At 41.7% G+C, this 10,571-nt stretch overlaps 1 pseudogene; it reads right to left on the bottom strand.

Annotated features, from left to right (window-relative positions):
- Positions 1-1,789: 1,789 nt before the first annotated feature.
- On the bottom strand, positions 1,790-3,116 carry LOC119279887 (annotated as a pseudogene).
- Positions 3,117-10,571: the final 7,455 nt, after the last annotated feature.

The raw sequence follows: 10,571 nt of genomic DNA on the forward strand, positions 1-10,571 counted from the left end.
ATGAATTCCTACTTCTAGTTTAGTTCAAAAAAGAAAAAGAACAACACACACTTCCAGTTTGTATAATCTGAAATTGAACACTAAAATTTAAGAATGAAAAGATGATTGAACACTGAAATTTAGCAAGTTGCTTGTTGGTTTCATCACAAGTACGAGGAGTATTTTTAAACCTACGCAAGTAATTTTTAAACCTATGCAAGTACCAGGAGTATTTCACTCCTTTCTAGTGAAAGTACTCAAAATTTGTTTGAGTAGGAAATCTAGGAGTACTGGAGAACTCCAAGTTAAATATACTCAAAGCGACCACCAAAATCTCTCAATACCATTCACAACAAGTAATCAGAATACAGCAGCAACAATTGCAGTACCCCGATAGCATTGCAGGATAGAAAGCACATAATACTGGTAGAACATATTAAGTAGAGATTCTACATGTCAGCTATTGCCATATTAAGTAGAGATTCCACATGTCAGCTACGGAGTACATCACAAGTACACAGAATACAACAGTAACAATTGGCATATTGGCACATAATACATGTCAGCTATTGGCATATTAAGTAGAGATTCTACATGTCAGCTACATCACAAGTACACAGAATTTAGCAACAAATTAAGAGCATGTTGTTCAGCATCACATAGATAGTAGAACAATGGTACAGGCGGCTATTGGCATAAAGTAGAGATTCTACATGAATAAATCACATAAGTAACTAGAACAGAGAAAGAAAATGTAGAAGTGGAAGCGAGGCATGAATGGTGTCCCGAGTAATTGCTGCATCAGCCGTAACAGACGCCAAGGAACTCGCTGTGATGGGTTGCAACATCGTGATGGGTTGCAACATCTGTCCTGATGCAGTCTGAGCCACAGGCTCCTCCTCACACCTGAAGTGAAACACGCGGGTTGGTCAGCAGAACTACAGCAATTTAGCTTTTGGAGATGACGAATAACTCAAATTACCCTTGATATCTGTTTAAAAAAATTAACCTTCTAGTATGGCCATGTTAATAGATAAAATTAACCTTTTCCCTTTTACTTTCTATGAAAAAGGTTAGAGACCACAATTCTACATGCAGCTTCTGTAGATATATATCCAAGAGAAATACATCTCTGTACGAGAATCACCACAAATATGAACAGAACAATTCGGTATCGCCTAGACGAGGAATTGAAAATGCATGAGCTGATGCTATTGTATGATACAAGTATATACTCCCATAAAAGAAGTGTTGTTTAAGTACACTCTCTTCTCTTTATTCTGTCTATTAAGTATATACTCCCATAATAGATAAAAGAAGTATATACTCCCATAAAAGACTTCCAACTGCCTTTCAGTGCCTACGTACAGTGCTTTGCAGTCAGGTTTAGGACTAGCACAGTGAAAACAAAACTATCTCCTTGTTGTACTTGTTATGTTAAACCATCGAAATCAATCTGGTGTGACACATGTGGGTTATGCTATCCATGACACAAGCACTGCACTTGTTAGTATCGACTACAGTAACGAGCAACTGTTCAATTCTATGATTCAACCACGGAGTAAACTCAAATGATCGTGGAAGAAGAGCTCACCTCGTTGAAGGCTAGGATCTGGCCGTTGCTCTTCTTCATGCATTCTCGAGAGGCTTCCGAATTTGAATCATGTCCTCACCCGCACCCGCCGCTGGATCTGCTTCGCTACCATCCGCACCCACCGCTCCTTGGCCATGCACCGCACCACGCGCAGCGACATCGACGGCCACGACAGTAACTGCACAGAGACGGGCGCTGCGGCGGCGAGGGCGTGCGTCAGCGGCGGGGACACCAGCGGCCGGCACGGGAACATCCTTCTCTCTGCTCCCTTTGCTCCTTTAGTTTGTCCAGTATAGTAAGAATCTGCAGAGGTGAATCGGTTAGACAAAGATCTTCCTGGTATATATGAGAAAAATGTGAAAAATGTTCTATGTGATGATTCTTTGTGGTAATAATATAGATCCTACAGAAAATTAAAATGTCCATTCTACAAACTCTGAGCTATACGAAACCTGAAGCATTTCCATCTTTTGAGCTACTTTCCATTCTACAGAGAAGTACAGATCTGATATATTATCGACAAAACATATACATCGATTCTTATCCATATAACAAGGAAATGATGATTCTAGTCTTCACATTATAGTTAACTGCAAATACAGTACAAAATGTAAACAGAGAAGCAAGTGTCTACCAAGTACAGCATGCGAATTGCAAAGGAAGAGAAAAGATCAGTTAAGACAAGTATTTTAAAACAAGCGCAGAAGATAGTATTATGGATCATGTATCAAATATATGTTCAGGCAAACGAATTTAAAGAAACATGGCGCCGATAACTCTGCTCTACAACAGAAATGATGGTAGTAGTAACAAATACTAGCAGGCAGTACTGAATAAGGTCTGACCATGAACTAGTGAAAAATGAAAAAGGGGTGAAAGCTCGTGGTGATAGTGCAGATAGATGATTTTGTTTTTGGCAACAGATGAACAAACATTGCACTTCGTAACACGCTAATGTGTGACAAAAACAGAATCAAGCATACCCTGCTTCCGCGCTGCATGGACTCGTCTTCGATGAACCGTATCTCGGGCGTGAGGCGCAGCTTCATCCGCTTGCCAATCTGGCTCCTGACGTACTTGGTCTTGTCCTTGAGCCCGGCCATGGCCACCTTCTTCCCCCTCTCGTCCCCGAACACAGACACATACACCTTGCACACCTGCAGACACAGTCCGGAGCAGAGACAAGGAACTCAGCATCCCAGATTGTGGCGCAGCCGCATCGTTTCGAGGGAGGGCTCGGGCGTGACCTGGAGGTCGTTGGAGAGCTCGACGTCGGCGACGGTGGTGAGGGAGGAGAGGGAGCGGTCGGCTCCGAGGGCGGCCTCGGGGAGGACGGCATGCTGCATGACGGGGTCGCGGGTCAACATGTCCGCCAGCTCCCGCTGGATCTTCTTCGCCACCATCCGCACCGCCACAACTTGGCCATGCACCGCACCACGCGTAGCTATGTTGACGTCCATGGCAGCCGCCGCATGGAGACATGCGCCACGGCTGCGAGGGACCGCGGCAGCGGCGGGGACACCAGCGGCTGGCACGGGAACATCCTCGCTGGCTTCATGGTGGTGGGGGATTTTGCGCCGCGGTGAGGCCATCGGCCGTCGCTGTGGGGAGTGGGAAGGGGAGGGGCAAGAGGAGGAGGGCGTGGGGAACGGTGACGAGTTCCGCCGGAGGGATCTGGATCGGGGGAGAGGAGTGGGGGCGGGGTGGGATCTGGATCGGCTAGGGTTCACGCGCGTGTGAGAGAGGGATAGGCTGTAGTGGGTTGGATGGATGGATGGATGGATGTATGGGTGGACGGATGGATGGATGTTTTCCACGTCATCGATCCATGCCACAACGGATTCCACCAATCACAATTCATCTTATGTTTCTCTTGTAGTTTTTATCCTTTTCTTTAGGGCAAACATTCAACACATTAACCACTTATAGTTTGTTAAAAAGAAATAATATTGTGCACATGTGTATCTTGTGATGACAAACAATGTTGATCTAGGGAGTTTTCATTTTCATTCCACAAAATACCCGTTTTCCATTTTTCGAGTGCCGAAAAGGAGGATTTTTTGTGAAGAACCTACCAAATAATTGTTACATAATTGGACCAAATCATTTTTCTAAAATACTTGGCCATATTCAATGCACAATTAACCAAATAGTTTGGTGTAAAAAGTTTTGATCCACCTCTCGTGAAAAAGACAAATTTTTGCTGATTCAGGTGGAAGCGGGTCAAATTTGAACTGTAGCTGCCTTATAGTTTGCTCTTTATTTTTTCCAAAAATCATTTCTAGGTACATAAGTATCTATTTCATCAGAGAAACACCAAAAAAATTCCAAGATTCAACCATTAGCTAGGAACGGTCATTCCTGTCGTTTTGACCGCATTTTGAAACAGGCATAAAAATTCAAAAAAAATCAAAAAATTGGGAAACCTTCGCATTGTGTCATTATATGTGGCCAAGTTCCCAGGAAAAATAACAAACTTGTAATACAGCAATTATTTTAAAAAAGTGATCAATCTTATGGCCACATTCATGGCATAGTTTGTTCAAATGATCTCACACTACTAGGGAAAACCCTAGCAGTAGCGCGTGTTTTGTGCCCACTAGTAGCGCGGGTGTTCGCGCTACTAATAAGGCGCTACAGCTATTGCTTAGCAGTAACGCGTGCCAGCACGCGCTACTGCTAGGACAAATAGCTGCAGCGTTTGTTCAATACCACGCTACTGCTAAGGTATCTACTTGCAGCGAGTTTTCTTTCCATCGCTACTAGTATTTTTCTTATTTTTTTTATTTTTAGTGTATTTATGCGCCATCATACAAATATTGGTACAATACCAGCTATTAAGAGGTTTACATCATTATGTCCATAACAGTGTATTAAATGAAGGTGGATTAGGTTCAAGTGGAGGCAATATGTGGTGCATGTCAAAAGTATACTACTAATCCAAACTTGATCTAGTTTGGACTAGTAGTACTTTCGATGTGCACCACATATTGCCTCCACTTGAATCTAATCCGCCAGCACAAGCTATTTAATCATCATCATAGTCATTACCACCAATAGTATTTATTTAATCAGCACTAACACTAGCTAATAATAATCATCATAGTCATTACCACCAACACTAGCTATTTTATCATCATAGTAATAGTGTAGCACATCATCATCCTCAAACTCATTTCTAGCTAGCTAATCACTCCTGCTGCTCTCTCTTAGGTAAAATAACATAAAACATATATAGCTCTCCTCCTCGATCAAACTGGAGCATGCAGATGAACCTGTCTCCTAATCGTGGGTAGCGCATCTGTTTGCTGCCCCCTAGTACTTCTCTTCGCTCCCCCATCACATATTTGGTCCAGTCTTGCACTATTAAGCATCCGTCGCTAATCTTGAATGCACTAAAGTAATCTGTAGGATATCTTGGCCGTAAGCTGATAATACTCATGGTACCTTTAGTCTCGATCCCATAAGGCACAACATTCCTCGGGAATCCCTGTTGAAGAACATCGTATGGTAACATACTTAGCAATGAAGTTTAGCTTCAAAAATAATGTATGGAAAAGATGCACCGATGACAAATAGTAAAAATCTTACCATCCTTCCTAAATAGATGTGACCGTAGTTCATTACGAACACTATTGGTCGCACATTTTCAGTACTAACATTTCTAAATGCAGGAAGAAAATTTGTCTTGACAGTATCAAGATCCTCAAGCCATGAAACATAATGACTGAGCTCCTCGCAGTTGAGTTCAGCCCCAGGACAGTATATGGTCCTGTCTACCAAGCGCTGGACATGTTTGCTTACACGGAAATAAGCTGACAATACAAATTAGTTGTCAACTATTTTTGAATAAACAATATCAAAGACTTAAATATGGTTGAGAAACTTACATAATGGTATAACTGGAGGCATTTGCACATCGACCCAGATGTCGGTATTACCTTCAATATCATCTTCTGGACGAATATCAAAGGTGATAACCATATCAGGCTCAAATGCATAAGTCTTGCATAGTGCTCGCCATGTTTTGCATCCAAAATAGGTGTAGTCGTCTGAATTGTATAACTTTGCATGGAAAATATAACCATGCTCGGTCTTCAAGTAAAGTTTCTTTTCCTCCATACTATGACTGAAACCTATCTTATCCAATACAAAAACTCTTGCATGGCACGGGATACGCTAGTAGAATAATAAAAAATATAAGTTGAAGCAAATGAAGCAGATGTCATGCTTAATTACGAAAAAAGACTTGTTGTTGTGACTTACTGTATCCACTTCGAAGTTCTCGTCTAGCTTGATGCTGAAGCGCCTATCATCATCTAGGAAGATTCCGTCGCACAGGCCGCGCTCGTCTTCGCAGTATTTGCAAATACCGAAATCCTTCTCGTTGTCAGACATTTCCTATGTTCATAGTTAAAACATAATTGAAAATCGATCAAAGACAACTACCAAAATACTCAACACACAAATCCAGGGCACTCGATATTTCCTACATATTCTAGCACAAGTCATGCCAAAATTCACGGAAAAATCCGGCATGACCTTTGCTAAAATAGGACCTGCCAGTTATTGGAGAACGGCCTGTGCTCCAACGCAAACAAGTAGCGATGGACGTGCGCGTCCTCCTCACTAACACGGTGACGCACCACATCCGCGGAGTCCTCGAGCCTCTGGATCGTCACTGGCCCACGCGACCGCCACCAAAGAAGGTTCGGGTCAACGATAGGCTGGCTCCTCACCAACCTGCGCCCCCCAGTAGGTAGCGCCTCCCAGTACCACCCCGGCGGAGCCCAGTCCCGGACATGGCCGATCTGGTCAAGCAGGTGTCGTCCTCCGCCGACACGATGACGAGGATGCGGGATAGGCATCGTCCATGACGAGGCGGGAAAAATTGCTTTAACTAAAAGTTCACCTAATTAGTACCTAGTTCTTACTAACTAGTTCTTACTAACTAAATAGAAGAAGGTCAAATTTTACTCGTTTTATTATGCATTACACTAGTGTTTATTCATCATCTAAGAAAACATCACCTAAGAAAAAATCCCAGCCGCATCTGTATCCAATTCATTTCCACCCATAGATGAACCCTAACTATTTGATGCAACTAAAATTTGAAGAACCCTATCTAGGCAGAGGTAGGGGAGGGGGAGGAGCAGGCGTGCTCACCTCGATCGGGTGCCTGCGGCGAGAGAGGGGCAGGCGGCGTCGAGGTCGGGCTTGGGGCGGGGTGGCGTCCGGGGCGGCGTTGAGGTCGGGGGCAGCGTCCGGGGCGGCGTTGAGGTCGAGGGCGGGGGCGGCGTTCAATCCGGGGTCGGGGGCGGTGTAGAGGGTGTGCGGAAAGCGTGCGGCGACCGACGGGCGATGGCGGCGGTGAGAGCGGAGGAGTTCGTTTTGGGGGAAGTGGCCGTGGGGAAGGACGAACGCGGTGGTTAAGTCAGAAGTAGCAGTAGCGCTTTCCTGAAAGCGCGCTGCTGCTACGTTAGCTACAGCGCGTTCTGGGATACGCGCTACTGCTACTACTTTCTCCTTTTTCCCTTTTTCATTTATTTTCTTCACATTTTATTTTTTTCCTTTCACCTTCTTCTATTTCTTTCATTTTCAATTACCTTTCTATTTGCTTTTCATTTAATTTTATATCCTTTAGTAGTAGCGAGTTTAGAGCAAAACGCGCTGCTACAAAGAAAGTAGCAGTAGCGCGGTTCCATATAGATCTCTACTACTATGTGTACCATATCGGCTAAGCCGTGAGAATTTTAGTAGTAACGTGTATTCATCGAGACGCGCTACTGCTACGACACTATCTGCAGCGCGGTTTCGGCAGGTGCGCTGCTGCTATTTAGCACCAGCGTGCATTTTTGACCCACGCTACTGCTAAAGTTCTGTGTATAAGGTTTTCCCTAGTAGTGTCATATTGTGCACAAGGGTGCATATTTGAATGATAAACAATGTTGCCTAAGGAAGTTTTCATTTTCTTTGGACGAAAAAACATTTTCCATTTTTCGAGTGCCCAAAAGGAGGTTTTTTTGTGAACGACCTACCATATATTTGTTGCAAAACTGGACCAAATCATTTTTATAATATACTAGGCCATATTTAATGCACAATTGACCAAATGGTTGGGTGTCAAAAACTTTTATCCACCTCTCGTGAAAAAGACAAATTTCCACCGATTCAGATGGAAGCGGGTCAAATTTGAACTGTAGCTGCCTTGTAGTTTGCTCTTTATTTTTTCCAAAAATCATTTCTAGGTACATAAGTATCTATTTAGTCAGAGAAACACCACAAAAATTCCAAGATTCAACCACTATCTAGGAACGGTCATTCCCGCCATTTTGGTCGTATTTTGAAACGGGCATAAAAAATTCAAAAAAAAAAATCAAAAAATCGGGAAACCTTCGCATTGTGTCATTATATGTGGCCAAGTTCCCAGGAAAAATAACAAACTTGTAATACGACAGTTATTTTAAGCAAGTGTTCTCAAAACTAGCTATCATGCATGAAGATGCATGGATTTCAAGCCAAATGATTCATCTCATGGCCACATTCATAGCATAGTTTGTTCAAATGATATCATATCATGCACAAGGGTGCATCTTGGAATTCCAAACAATTTTTCCTAAGGGAGTTTTCATTTTCTTTGCATGGAAAATTCATTTTCCATTTTTCGAGTGCCCGAAGTGAGGTTTTTTTGTGAAGGGCCTACCATATATTTGTTGCAAAATTGTACCAAATCAGTTTTATAAAATACTAGGACATATTTAATGCACAATTAACCAAATGGTTATGTGTAAAAAGTTTTGATCCACCTCTGGTGAAAAATACAAATTCCTGCTAATTGAGTAGGAAGCGGGTCGAATTTGAATTGTAGCTACCTCGTAGTTTTCTCTTTATTTTTTCCAAAAAATCATTTCTAGGTACATAAGTACCTACTTAATCATAAATACATGATTTGGTGGTGATACATCAAAAAAATTCCAAGATTCAACCACTAGCTAGGAACGGTCATTCCCACTGTTTTGACCGCATTTTGAAACGGGCATAAAAAATTCAAAAGAATCAAAAATTTTGAAAACCTCCGCATTGTGTCATTATATGTGACCAAGTTTCCAGAAAAAATAAAACACTTATAATACGGTAATTATTTTAGAAAAGTGTTCTCAGATATGAGCTATCATGTGTGAAGATTCATGGCTTTCAAGCCAAATGATCAATTTTATAGCCACATTCATGACATAGTTTGTTCAAATGACCTCATATCATGCACAAGGGTGCATCTTGGAATGACAAACAATGTTGCCTAAGGAAGTTTTCATTTTCTTCGCACGAAAAATTTATTTTCCATTTGTTCAAGTGCCCAAAATGAGTTTTTTTGTGAAGGACCTACCATATATTTGTTGCAAAATTGGACCTAATCAATTTTATAAAATACTAGGCCATATATAATGCACAATTGACAAGATGTTTTGGTGTCAAAAGTTTTGATCCACCTCTGGTGAAAAAGACAAATTCCTGCAGATTTAGTAGGAAGCGGGTCAAATTTGAACTGCAGCTGCCTCGTAGTTTGCTATTTATTTTTTCCAACAATAATTTCTAGTTACATAAGTACCTATTTAATCATAAATACATGATTTGGTGGCGATACATCGAGGTTTGGATGGTGGCCGAGGGCCCCAACTCTAGAGCATGTAAACTCGCATGCCCGCCGCGTGGTCACCGCGTGACCGTGGCGTTGCCATGTGTTCTGGGTGGCCTAGGCATGTCTAGTGTGTTGGGCACTCCCCAGGTAGGTGCTAGGAAGAAAATCACAACATAAGATTGATCATTTACTAAGAAGACCGTCTTCACAAATTTTCATCTCAAAAGGAGGAGCCTAGGTGGTACTTGCTTTGCAAAGTACCACAGTGCACATAAATTCGAATGTTGAAGCTGGGATCAAAATAATGAATGGATTGGCCTGGCATTTGGTGGAGGATGGTTATTTGGGCATAGGAAAGCACTGTAGAAAATTGATACCATTTGGACATGCCAAAGTGGTACTTCCTTCACAAAGTATTTTTCTGAATAGAATAGGAAAATGAATATTTTTGAATTATTTTTGAAATAGGCAAGGAATGTTTTTGACATATTTGACGAAGATATGACCCATAGAATTTATGAGATTTTTTTGGGAATTTTGGGAATGACATAAATATAGGTTGCTTCACAACCTAGGGCAAAAACTGCCACATGGAAATGACACATAGGCAAAACTGATGAGGTGGCGCCTAGTCATAGCAAGACTCCACAATTTACAAGGTTATGACCATATATATTGGTCATGATCAGCTATAAATAAGGCAGCGGACCGGTGATATCTGCTTTATGACCATTTCGTGTAAGGAAATTACGACCTTTCTGACCAAAATGGTCGTTATAGTTTAGGGTTTGGAGCCCCCCGAATAGCTTTTGACCAATTGGTCTGAAATGGTCATAGATCTATGACCAATTCTTCTAGGGTCACTGACAGAAGGTCACTAGTTGACAGATTTCTTGTAGCGACTAGTCATGAAGAACTCACATACTTATTGCAAAAACCTACAAGTTATCTAAAGAAAGTACTACACACATGCTCCTAGGCGAAGGGTTGGTAGGAATTAACCATCGCGCGATCCCGACCTCCACACATAAGGAAGACAGTTAGTAAATAAATCATGCTCCAACTTCATCATATAACGGTTCACCATACGTTCATGCTACGGGAATAACAAACTTTTAACACAAGTATTCCTCAAATTCACAACTTCTCATATCTCAGAACAATCATCAAGTATCAAACTTCTCATAGTATTCAATGCACTTTATATGAACGTTTTTATTATATCCTTCTTGGATGCCCATCATATTAGGACTAATTTTATAACCAAAGCAAATTACCATTATGTTTAAGACTCTCAAAATAATATAAGTGAAGCATGAGATTTCATCTATTTCTTCAAAATAAAACCACCACCGTGCTCTA

The sequence above is a fragment of the Triticum dicoccoides genome, chromosome 3B (assembly GCF_002162155.2).
Source record: "Triticum dicoccoides isolate Atlit2015 ecotype Zavitan chromosome 3B, WEW_v2.0, whole genome shotgun sequence".
Lineage (NCBI taxonomy): Eukaryota > Viridiplantae > Streptophyta > Magnoliopsida > Poales > Poaceae > Triticum > Triticum dicoccoides.